Here is a 12,887-nt window from a genome sequence, read left to right on the forward strand (position 1 = left end):
GACTGTCGTGTCCTGGCCGGTCTGACCGAACACACAACGGCGGTCTGACCAGCGCATAAGGCCGGTCTGACCGGCGGCACATGCGCGGTCAGACCGGCCCCCTGGAGGCCAGGATGGTGTTGCTCGGGATGGCCGATACAGAGCCGACGGAGCCGTAGTCGGTCAGACCGAGCCGATGGCGGTCTGACCAAGCCGAGGCCGGTCTGACTGGCCACTCAACCTCGGTCTGACCGGCCAGGCTGATGGGGCCCTCTGACAGCACTACAACGGCTAGTTTTCTAGCCGTTGCAGAGTAGCACGATCTGACCGGCCACATACCTCCGGTCAGACCGGTAGAGCACAAAGTTGGGGGATTTCGCCCCCAACGGCTAGTTTTGGTTGGTGGGAGTATAAATACTCCCCCTCCAGCAGCAAGTGGGCTCTCTTGGCACCCAATTCAATTGCATACACCCCTTGCACCTCTCTCACACCCACTTGAGCTTTGTGTTCATCCATCTAGTGTGTTAGAGGGTTAATTAGCCAAGAGTCAAGTGCATTGCTTCCATTGTAGAGCTAGTGTGGCACTTGATTGATCATCTCCATGCCGGGTCATTGCTTGTTACTCTTGGAGGTTGCCGCCTCCTAGATGGCTTGTGGAGGAGTTGCCCGGTGACCTCTCCGAGAAGATTGTGGAGGAGGCCCGGCGCCGGTTTGTGAGTGGTTTGGAGTTCACCACTTTCGGAGTGAAGGAAGAACTACCCTAGTGATCGAGGCTTGGGTAGTCCTCTCCGTGGGCCGGCTCCCGCCTTGCCCACCCCTTGACGAAGGGGGCGTGCGGTGGCTTCGTGGTTGAGCGGTGGAGTTGGGCTCGCCTCAACGTGGAGTAGGAAACCGGCGAGTTTCCAAACCTCGGTGAAAAATCTCTTGTCTCCTTGTCTCATTTGATTGTCGCATTTACATTTGTACAATTTACATTTCTAGAGACATACTTGAGATCATATCACCCTAGGATTGCTAAATATTGACATAGGAGTGTGATTTACTTTCCTAGAGATATAATTGAGCCACTATCACCCTAGGTTTGCAAAACATAACTTAGTTGCTTAGTTAGAGTTGACCCTCACCAAGCCTAGCAACTTAGGTTAGTTTTGATTAGGTGTCATTTAGTTTTAAATTGTCTATTCACCCCCCCTCTAGTCGACATCTCGATCCTACAAGTGGTATCAGAGCTTGGTCTCTCTTGATTAGGTTTCACCGCCTAGAGAAAAGATGTCGAATGAGGTGAACCATGTAGGGAAGGCTCCCATGTTTAATGGCACAAACTATTCCACTTGGAAAATTAAAATGTCTACTCACCTCAAAGCTATGAGCTTCCATATTTGGAGTATTGTGGATGTAGGCTTTGCTATCACCGGCACGCCCTTGACGGAGATTGATCACCACAACCTCCAACTCAATGCCCAAGCCATGAATGTTTTGTTCAACTCTTTGAGCCAAGAGGAGTTTGATAGAGTGAGCCACCTTGAGACCGCATATGAGATTTGGAACAAGTTGGCAAGTTGGCGAAGATCCATGAGGGCACAAGCGAGTACAAGGATGCCAAGCTTCATTTCCTCAAGATCCAATATGAGACATTCTCCATGTTGCCTCATGAGAGTGTGAATGACATGTGTGGGAGGCTCAATGTCATTGTGAATGATCTCAAGGGGCTTGGGGCAAACTACACCGATCTTGAGGTTGCCCAAAAGATGCTTAGGGCTCTACCGGGGAAGTATGAGACCCTTGTCACCATGCTCATCAACTCCGATATGTCAAGGATGACACCCGCAAGCCTCTTGGGGAAGATCAACACTAATGACATGTACAAGTTGAAGAAGAAGGAGATGGAGGAAGCCTCACCTTTCAAGAAGTGCATTGCTCTCCAAGCCAAAGTTGAAGACAAGGGCAAGGGCAAGGTGAATGAAGCCAATGAAGACTTGGAGGAAGAGATTGACCTTCTTACTAGAAAGTTCAATGATCTCTTGGGAAGGAGAAAGGAGAGAGGAAGGGGCTCCAACTCCAGTTGGAGAAGAAATAGAAGACCCAACAAGACTCTCTCCAACTTGAGGTGCTTTGAGTGTGATGAGAAGGGACACTTTACTTCCAAGTGCCCTTCCAAGGATGATGATGGAGACAAGTCATCCAAGAAGAAGAGTGGAGGCTATAAGCTCATGAAGAAGCTCAAGAAGAAAGGCAAGAAGATTGATGCATTCATCGGGGAATGAGACTCAAATGAGGAGAGCTCCGCCTCATCCGGGTCCGAGGAAGAAGGTGGTGATGATGCAAGCTCCAAGAAGAAGAAGATGGCCGTTGTTGCCATCAAGGATGCTCTATCACTCTTCGCTCCACTTTGTCTCATGGAAAAGGGCTCCTCTAAGGTAACATCTCTTAGTGATAGTGAGAGTGATGATGATTGTGATGATGTTTCCTATGATGAGCTTGTGAGTATGTTTGAGGAGCTCCATGCTTATAGTGAGAAGGAGATTGTCAAGTTCAAGGCCCTAAAGAAGGATCATGCTTCTTTAGAGGTCTTGTATGAGGAACTAAAGACCTCTCATGAGAGACTCACTATTTCTCATGAGAAGCTTAAGGAAGCTCATGACAACCTCCTTTCCACTACTCAACATGGAGCTCTCATTGATGTTGGCATATCTTATGATTTGCTTGATGATAGTGCTACTTGCCATATTGCTCATGTTGCATCATCTAGCATTTCTACCTCTTGTGATGGTCTTGTGGATATGCCTAGCTCTAGCTCTAGCTCTAGTTCTTGTATTTCTATTTGTGATGCCTCACTTGTTGTTGAGAACAATGAGCTTAAGGAGCAAGTGGCCAAGCTCAACAAGAGTTTGGAGAGGTGCTTCAAGGGTAAGAACACTCTTGATAAGATTTTGAGTGAGCAACGGTGCATCCTTAACAAGGAGGGACTTGGATTCATTCCAAAGAAGGGTAAGAAATCTTCTCACCGTGCTACTCGTTTTGTCAAGAGCAATGGTATGTATTCGGATATGCATGTTTGATTCTCATTATATGCTTAGGAAGACTCATGATGGTAGCATTGTTGCTAGATATGTGGGTTCCCCTATACTCGGTGGTAAAAAGAATGTCATTTGGGTGCCCAAAGCTTTGATCTCTAACCTCCAAGGACCCAAACAAGTTTGGGTACCTAAAAGAGCTTGATCTTCTTTTGTAGGTGAACTACTGCACCGGTGGGAGCCATTGGGTACTTGATAGTGGATGCACTCAACACATGACCGGTGATAGGGCTATGTTCACCGCATTTGAAGTAGGAGGGAATGAACAAGAGAAAGTGACTTTTGGAGACAATAGCAAAGGAAAGGTAATTGGGTTAGGTAAAATTGCTATCTCTAATGATTTGTCAATTGATAATGTCTCTCTTGTTAAATCTCTAAATTTCAATTTGCTTTCGGTTGCTCAAATTTGTGATCTTGGCTTGTCATGTGCTTTCTTCCCGCAAGAAGTTATTGTTTCTAGCCTTCTTGACAAGTCTTGTGTGTTCAAAGGTTTTAGATATGGAAATCTTTATTTGGTTGATTTCAATTCTAGTGAAGCAAATTTGAAAACTTGTTTAGTTGCAAAAACTTCATTGGGTTGGCTTTAGCATAGGAGGCTAGCCCATGTTGGTATGAATCAATTGAGCAAACTTTCAAAACGTGATCTAGTTGTGGGCTTGAAAGATGTGAAGTTTGAGAAAGATAAGCTTTGTAGTGCTTGTCAAGCCGGCAAGCAAGTTGCATGTTCTCATCCTACTAAGAGTATCATGTCCACATCTAGACCATTGGAGCTCTTGCATATGGATTTGTTTGGCCCAACAACCTATAAGAGCATCGGTGGTAATAGTTATTATCTTGTGATTGTTGATAATTATTCTCGTTATACTTGGGTGTTCTTTTTCATGACAAGTCTATTGTTGCCGAGCTTTTCAAAAAGTTTGCAAAAAGGGATTAGAATGAATTTAATTGTACTCTTGTGAAAATTAGAAGTGACAATGGTTCCGAGTTTAAGATTACCAATATCGAGGACTATTGTGATGATCTTGGTATTAAACACGAACTTTCCGCTACCTACTCACCCTAACAAAATAGTGTAGTGGAGAGGAAAAATCGTACATTGATTGAGATGGCAAGGACTATGCTTGATGAATATGGTGTTTCCGATTCCTTTTGGGGGGAAGCCATAAACACCGCTTGCCATGCAACCAATAGGCTTTATTTGCATCGTCTCTTGAAAAAAACTTCCTATGAGCTAATTGTTGGGAGGAAGCCAAATGTTGTCTATTTTCGAGTTTTTGGTTGCAAGTGTTATATTTACCGAAAGGGTGTTAGACTAACCAAATTTGAAAGTCGGTGTGATGAAGGGTTTCTTCTAGGTTATGCTTCAAATAGCAAGGCATACTGGGTCTACAACAAGAACAAAGGTATTGTGGAAGAAACCGTCGATGTTCAATTTGATGAAACTAATGGCTCCCAAGAGGGGCACGAGAATTTGGATGATGTAGGTGATGAAGGCTTGATGAGAGCTATGAAGAACATGTCTATTGGAGATGTCAAGCCTATTGAAGTGGAAGACAAGCCATTCACCTCCACTCAAGATGAGCCATCTACTTCCGCTACGCCAAGTCAAGCTCAAGTTGAGGTGGAGGAGGAGAAGGCACAAGATCCACCTATGCCTCCAAGGATACACACCGCTCTTTCCAAGGATCACCCAATTGACCAAGTGTTGGGTGACATAAGTAAGGGTGTTCAAACTCGATTTCGTGTCGCTTCGATTTGTGAACATTACTCGTTTGTTTCTTGTCTTGAGCCAAAACATGTAGATGAAGCTCTTTGTGATCCGGATTGGATGAATGCTATGCATGAAGAGCTCAACAACTTTGCAAGAAACAAGGTGTGGACTTTGGTTGAAAGACCTAGAGACCATAATGTCATAGGGACAAAGTGGGTCTTTAGAAACAAACAAGATGAGAACGGGTTGGTGGTGAGAAACAAGGCAAGGTTGGTGGCACAAGGTTTCACACAAGTTGAAGGTTTGGACTTCGGTGAAACTTTTGCCCCCGTGGCAAGACTTGAGGCTATTCGCATCCTTCTTGCATTTGCATCATGCTTTGATATAAAACTATTTCAAATGGATGTGAAAAGTGCTTTTCTAAATGGTGAAATTGCCGAACTTGTCTTTGTTGAACAACCTCCCAGTTTTGAAGATCCTAAAAATTCTAACCATGTTTATAAACTCTCAAAAGCTCTTTATGGTCTAAAACAAGCTCCTAGGGCTTGATATGAAAGATTGAGAGATTTTCTTGTGTCAAAGGATTTCAAAATTGGAAAAGTTGACACCACCCTTTTCACAAAAATCATTGGTGATGATTTCTTTGTGTGTCAAATTTATGTTGATGACATCATATTCGGTTCTACTAATGAGGTATTTTGCAAGGAATTTGGTGATATGATGTCTAGGGAATTTGAGATGTCCATGATTGGAGAGTTGAGCTTCTTCCTTGGACTTCAAATCAACCAACTTAAGGATGAGACGTTTGTGAGTCAAACCAAGTACATCAAGGATCTACTCAAGAGGTTTGGCTTGGAGGATGCGAAGCCCATCAAGACACCTATGGCAACTAACGAGCATCTCGACCTTGACGAGGGAGGTAAACCAGTAAATTTAAAGCTTTATCGTTCCATGATTGGTAGTTTGCTTTACCTTACCGCATCTAGGCCGGATATCATGTTTAGTGTTTGCATGTGTGCACGGTTTCAAGCCGCTCCTAAGGAATGTCACTTAGTGGCCATGAAAAGGATTCTAAGATATTTAAAGCATTCCTCTACTATTGGCTTGTGGTACCCAAAAGGTGCTAAGTTTAAGCTTGTTGGCTATTCCGATTTAGATTATGCCGGTTGCAAAGTGGATAGAAAGAGCACATCCGGTAGTTGCCAAATGCTTGGTAGATCCCTTGTGTCATGGTCATCCAAGAAACAAAACTCCTTAGCCCTTTCTACCGCCGAGGCGGAATATGTTTCGGTGGGTAGTTGTTGTGCCCAATTGCTTTGGATGAAACAAACCTTGTTGGACTATGGCATATCCTTCACCAAAATCACACTTCTATGTGACAATGATAGTGCCATAAAGATAGCCAATAACCCGGTCCAACATTCTAGAACCAAGCATATTGACATTCGTCATCACTTCCTAAGAGACCATGTTGCCAAGAGTGACATAGTCATTAGCCACATAAGAACCGAGGATCAACTAGCCGACATATTTACCAAGCCTCTTGATGAAACCCGCTTTTGCAAGTTGAGGAATGAGTTAAATGTCATAGATTTCTCTAATGTGGCTTGAGATGGTGCACCATGGTTGCTTCTTTTGCATTATGTATATTTGCTCTCATTTGCTCCTATGCTTTGGATTTGTTGCCATTTGGTTCTTCATTGCGAAAATGGAGCATGTCACATTAAGGGGGAGTTTTGCACTCTTGCATGTGCTCTACCTCTCTTTATATGTGAGCAAATCAACTAGTGGTGCTAGTAGTATTTTCAAAATGCCCAAGTCAACATAAGTCAAAGCTTTTGCAAAATCAATGTAATTTGAAAACTATCTCTTGAAAAATGTTTCAAAAGGTTTTCTATATGTTTTCCAAGCCTCACATTGCAAGAAAAATGATTTTTGAATGAAAAATGCCATTTTGGCCCTCTTTTGAAGAATCTAGATTCTTAGTTTTGGCCAAAATGAGATTTATCCCCAAAATAAGATTGAGAAGGAATTTGAGAAAAGTTTCAAAACAAAGTTGGTAGAGAAGAAGATTTGAAATGTTTTTGGTATTCAAACCTATTTCAAAAACCAAATCATTCAAAAGTTATTTGAAAATCAAATTCGCCCAAAAACCCCTATAGACCATAAAAGGTCACCTCCTAGCACTCAAGTGAGTTTTGTTGCAAATCTTTATAATTTTCAAATGTTATGAATGGTTGGCAATATTTCAACTCACACATTTCAAAATTGCTCCAAAAATCAACTTTTTGTTGAATTTTATTGAGTGGGGGTAACCGAACTGTGCAAGGGCTGTGCACAGTCGGCTGGGGGCCAGGCGGTCTGACCGGCGCTATATGCACGGTCTGACCGGCCTGGTGGCGGCGGTTTGACCGACCACGAGGGCCCAGTCTGACCAGCCGCACCCTAGCGGTCTGACCGGCCGCATATAGCCGGACTGACCAGCCGGGAATGGTGGGCCCAAGAATCTTCCTTTTCTTTCTCTCTTCTTCCCCTACCCGACTCCATCTCCTCTCATTCAGCCATCTTCTTCCCCAACTCGAAAAAAACTCCTCTTCTCTCCTCTCCCAAACCCTAGCCACATCCCTCCACCAAATCCCCTCGGTTTGACCGTGGATTTCTCTCCGGTTACACCGTAAGTGATTCTCCTCCGCTTCCTCTCTCTATTCCATGGATCTGTTTGTGTTTTTGTTGAGTTTTTGATCCATGGCATGGAACCCTAGGTGAAGCACGAGGTGTTCTTCGATTTGCGCCAATAGAGGGTAGTTTCTTGGTGTGATTCAACTCCTCCAACCGGTAAATCACTCTCCCTCTTGTGCATTCTCTCAAATCGATCTATTTCACCCTAGAGCTATGGGTAGTTGTTCCACTCTTGATGAAATAGGCCATACCCTTTGATGTTCATGTTCCAATCTTGTGCAACCCTGTCCTAGCATTTTTTTTTTGGAATCAACTGTGTGATTGTGGATGAATTTTTGGTTGACCCTGTCAGTGGCGGTTTGGCTAGCCCTAAGGGCGGTCTGACCGGCTGCCTCTCGCCGGTCTGACCGAGGGCTCCTGGTCGGTCTAACTGGCCCGGAGTAGTCATCGGCTTAGAGTCAGCATCGGCTTTGAAGTCCTGAGATTAGCCGATGAGAGTTGTCAAGTCGTCAGTTGTCGGATTCTTGCTATATTCGGTTAAGGAAATTGATCTACTAAAAGAAGATTATCTAGAAAAGACCGCGTTCAAAGAGAATGCAGCATGGCAAGTTATCTATTAATTAGGAATAGTTTGTTAGTTTCCTTTTATCTTTAGGAAAGTGTGTTTAGTGTCCTATAAGGACTTTATCTTTTCCTTTTATCTTTAGAAAAGTTTCTTTCTTGTCCAACAAGGACTTGTATCAACCCATGGGTATAAATATGTACACCCGGGGTCTATGTAATCTATCTCCACGATCAATACAATTCGGCGCATCGCCACCTTTTACCTTTTCTACTTTATTTTATCGTCCGGCGGGACTTGGCACCTGACGCGGGGCTGCATCGGTGTTCGATCTCCGGCGAAGGGGTAAGTCCAGTGTTCCGTCGGCCCAGGCAATTGTCTCATCTACATCGGCGTCGTTCAAGGCTGCATCAGTACATTCGACCTCTTGGATTGCTCTGGTTTGGATGATATATTTGCCTACCTATTTATCATATGTCTCTGTTAATCTAGTCTTAGCATATCAATTTAGCTCTATCGGCTGCTTCTCGTTTTAGGGTTTCTGCCGGTATCGGCTAAAACGCATTGCTAGATTAGATTAGCTTAGACATCTACCACCCTGAAACTCAGTCAACAGCTTGATTGTCTAGGTATTATGTTTCTTTTCATACTTAGTGCTGCATCAGTTGAGTTTCATCTACTAAGTCGTGCTTAGAACCATAATCTCTAGCCTGCTTCTTGATTGCCAATAAGGGTTTCATCGGGGTTTCAGCCGATGAGTTATCTGGATGTTGCATCGGCTCATAAGGATTGCATATACATATAAGTTGGATTTAGCCGATGACAACAAAGGTTTCACTGTTTAATCTAATCTTGTGGATTTCATGACATCGGACCTCGAGCCGATGTGTGCTTTAACCTTCGGATCAGTACTTATTATATCTTGTTTCTAGCCGATTGGTTTCTACTGGATTATATTGTTATTTTATTACATGGTCGTCAGCCGATTGCCTTTATATCATTATCTACATTGGACATATAGCCGATTGCTTAAACCCTATCACTATCGGCTGGTATCAGCATCGGCTATTTATCGGCTATCGGCTAGAAATACTCCATCGGCTTGTCAACCGATCGGCTGTTTTGTCTACTATTTGCATATCTTGTCAGTTGCAGGATCAAACTGACTGGCACGCTCGCATCTCATCAAGATTTGGACCTGCACAGGAGCTAAGCAGATCTCCCAGGCCGGTGTGTTCGATTTTTTTCGTCAACACGGCCGCACCACGGCGGTCTGACCGGGCGGCATGCTCGCGGTCTGACCGGCTGTGGCCGTTGGTCTGACCGGCCATTGGTCCGCGGTCTGACCACCCCTGACTGGCTGACAACCGTTTCCGTCCACCTCACTATGTGGTTTCTAAAATCATTGCTTACACATCCTTTGGTCTTTGACAGTGATGCCTCCCCGCACTCGCCATGGTCGTCGTGCGCCCACTCCGGATCCCGTGAGTGAGCCTGAGGAATCGAGCGGAGAGGATTACGCTCAAAGTGATGAAGAGGTTGAAGCAAATATTGAGGGGGCTAGTGAGGAGGCAAGTGGAGATGATGACAGTGGAAGTGGAGAGGATGAGGATGAAGGAAGTGATGATATGCACATTGATCCCTCCATCTAGTTTGATGTGAACATGAGGAATCCACCGCAGTATACCATCTTGAGGCATCATGATCAGTTTTTGAGGCCTCGGGACACCCCGGATCCCCGTTTTCCCACCGCTTTCCAGAAGTCTGTGTATGAGCAGGTTTATGCAGGGAAAGCATTTGTAGAGCATAAGTGGATTTCTTGGAGAGACATCAACGAGACTCCAGAGTTTGAGGGCTTGTAGGATCTCTTCAAGACTGTTGGCATTGACCGGATTGTGACCCTCAAGCAAGACTACAATGAAGATTTGATCCGGCAGATCTATGCTACAGTGTGGGTGGCTGGGGACTATAATGAGATGAAGTGGATGTCCGATACCCTCCAGTGTTCTATCTCTCGGAGGCAATTCTGGCGGCTCCTCAATATTCGCCTGGACTTTGGATATGATTTGCATGAGGAGCACACTCACAATCCGCTCTCCATAGACTATCTCTCTCAGTTTTATGAAGATGGAGTGCGGTACACATATGGGAAGGTTGCCGGATTGAGGACTATCCCCAGTGTAGTTAACAGGATTGTGAGAGCCATTATCCTCCCTCGCCTTGGCAACAATGATGACATTAGAGGGGTGGCTTGGCACGTCATCGATGTGATCATTCAGGGTCGTCAGTTCGACATTGTGTCTCTCATGATGCAGGAGATTGCCATCTCCAAGGGGACATTCACTCAGGGAATCTATTATGCCCCTTACATCATGAGGTTGATTCAAGACAAGCTTGGGGCTGCTGGCAAAATTTGAAGAAGCACAAGCAGTACAAGCCCCGCCTTCAGCTTGGAGCTCCACGTGCTTAGGATGGCGCCCTCTTCTCATCCTGGAGCTAGCTCAAGCTCAGCACCTCCTCCTCCTCATGGGTATGATCGAAATGCTTTCTTCCATCCACAGTATGCTTACTTTGGAATTCAACCCAATGAATATTTCAACCCGGTACTTGGGGCTATTAATACCCTAAGTAAAAATATTCAACGCTTGTCTACCGGGCATGAAGCATTACATGAGGATGTTCGTGGCTTGCGCACGGATGTTGGAGACTTGAATGCTTCCATGGGGAGATTGCACACTAGAGTGGGTACATTGGATTCTCGAGTCCAAATGTTGGAGAGCTCCCAAGCATTTGTGTATCATCGTCGTCGTGATGCTCCTCATCCTTCCACTTCGGCGCGTCCTCCTTCTCCTCCACAAGAATAAAGACCTTTTTTTTGGTACTTGATGCCAAAAGGGGGAGAAAAGTGCGCTTTATGTCTTGTGGGTTGGGATTAGTGGTAGTGAGGTTAGTCACCTCATATCTAATAGGTTAAGGAGGTTTGGGCTATATTTTGTATGGGTATGGGCTATTACTCTATATTGTGTGTTCTTTATCGTTTTGTTTGACTCTCTATGTCATTTGGACCCTTCGTGGTCTTAATAGCCTATGTTTATTTGTGAGCGATGATTTGTGACTTATGTGATTTGAATGGTTAAGTGATGTGAACTTGTGCGATGATGGATGGTGTATGTGATATTGATATATATGTGACCATCTTATGCTCATGGATGAATATTTCTTGAAGTTCACATTGAAATTTTGCTTATGTGTTTGTGCTTGTTGAAATGTGAAATTAAAATGTGCATTGGCTCCATATTTGTTGTCTATGATTGATATGCACATGTTTAGGGGGAGCTTTTGATTTCCATTGCAATATATATCCATGTGTTCTATGTTTGATTATATATATATTTGTGGTGTTTGTCATCAATTACCAAAAAGGGGGAGATTGAAGCATCTAGGCCCCCGTTGTTAATTTTGGTAATTAATGACAAGCACTAATTGTGGACACTCAACGGCGGTCTGACCGGCGGCACATGCGCGGTCAGACCGGCCCCCTGGAGGCTGGGATGGTGCTGCTCGGGATGGCCGATACAGAGCCGACGGAGCCGTAGTCGGTCAGCCGAGGCCGGTCTAACCGGCCACTCAACCTCGGTCTGACCGGCCAGGCCGACGGGGCCCTCTAACAGCACTACAACGGCTAGTTTTCTAGCCGTTGCAGAGTAGCACGGTCTGACCGGCCACATACCTCCGGTCAGACCGGCAGAGCACAAAGTTGGGGGATTTCGCCCCCAACGGCTAGTTTTGGTTGGTGGGAGTATAAATACTCCCCCTCCAGCAGCAAGGGGGCTCTCTTGGCACCCAATTCAATTGCATGCACCCCTTGCACCTCTCTCACACCCACTTGAGCTTTGTGTTCATTCATCTAGTGTGTTAGAGGGTTAATTAGCCAAGAGTCAAGTGCATTGCTTCCATTGTAGAGCTAGTGTGGCACTTGATTGATCATCTCCACGCCGGGTCATTGCTTGTTACTCTTGGAGGTTGCCGCCTCCTAGACGGCTTGTGGAGGAGTTGCCCGGTGACCTCTCCGAGAAGATTGTGGAGGAGGCCCGGTGCTGGTTTGTGAGTGGTTTGGAGTTCACCACCTTCGGAGTGAAGGAAGAACTACCCTAGTGATCGAGTCTTGGGTAGTCCTCTCCGTGGGCCGGCTCCCGCCTTGCCCACCCCTTGACGAAGGGGGCGTGCGGTGGCTTCGTGGTTGAGCGGTGGAGTTGGGCTCGCCTCAATGGGGAGTAGGAAACCGGCGAGTTTCTGAACCTCGGTGAAAAATCTCTTGTCTCCTTGTCTCATTTGATTGTCGCATTTACATTTGTGCAATTTACATTTCTAGAGACATACTTGAGATCATATCACCCTAGGATTGCTAAACATTAACATAGGAGTGTGATTTACTTTCCTAGAGATATAATTGAGCCACTATCACCCTAGGTTTGCAAAACATAATTTAGTTGCTTAGTTAGAGTTGACCCTCACCAAGCTTAGCAACTTAGGTTAGTTTTAATTAGGTGTCATTTAGTTTTAAATCGCCTATTCACCCCCCTCTAGTCGACATCTCGATCCGACAGATACTTTTATTGTCAAACAAACAGCAGGTGGTTCAGATGGTGATTGTCAAATAAAAGTACTAGTGGTTTATTGTCATTCTATAATGACCACCATCTGAATTCTGAGTACAAGAGGATTTATTTACCAAGGAAGTAAGTTATTTGCAAATAAAAGTACTAGTGATTGTCAAACAAACAGCACGTGATTTGCAAACAAACACCAGGTGGTTCAGGAAGAACTGAGTAGTAAACAAATAGATATGTAGTGATGATTGAACTCATTTTGGGACCATGAT

Source organism: Oryza glaberrima, chromosome 6, assembly GCF_000147395.1.
Source record: "Oryza glaberrima chromosome 6, OglaRS2, whole genome shotgun sequence".
NCBI lineage: Eukaryota > Viridiplantae > Streptophyta > Magnoliopsida > Poales > Poaceae > Oryza > Oryza glaberrima.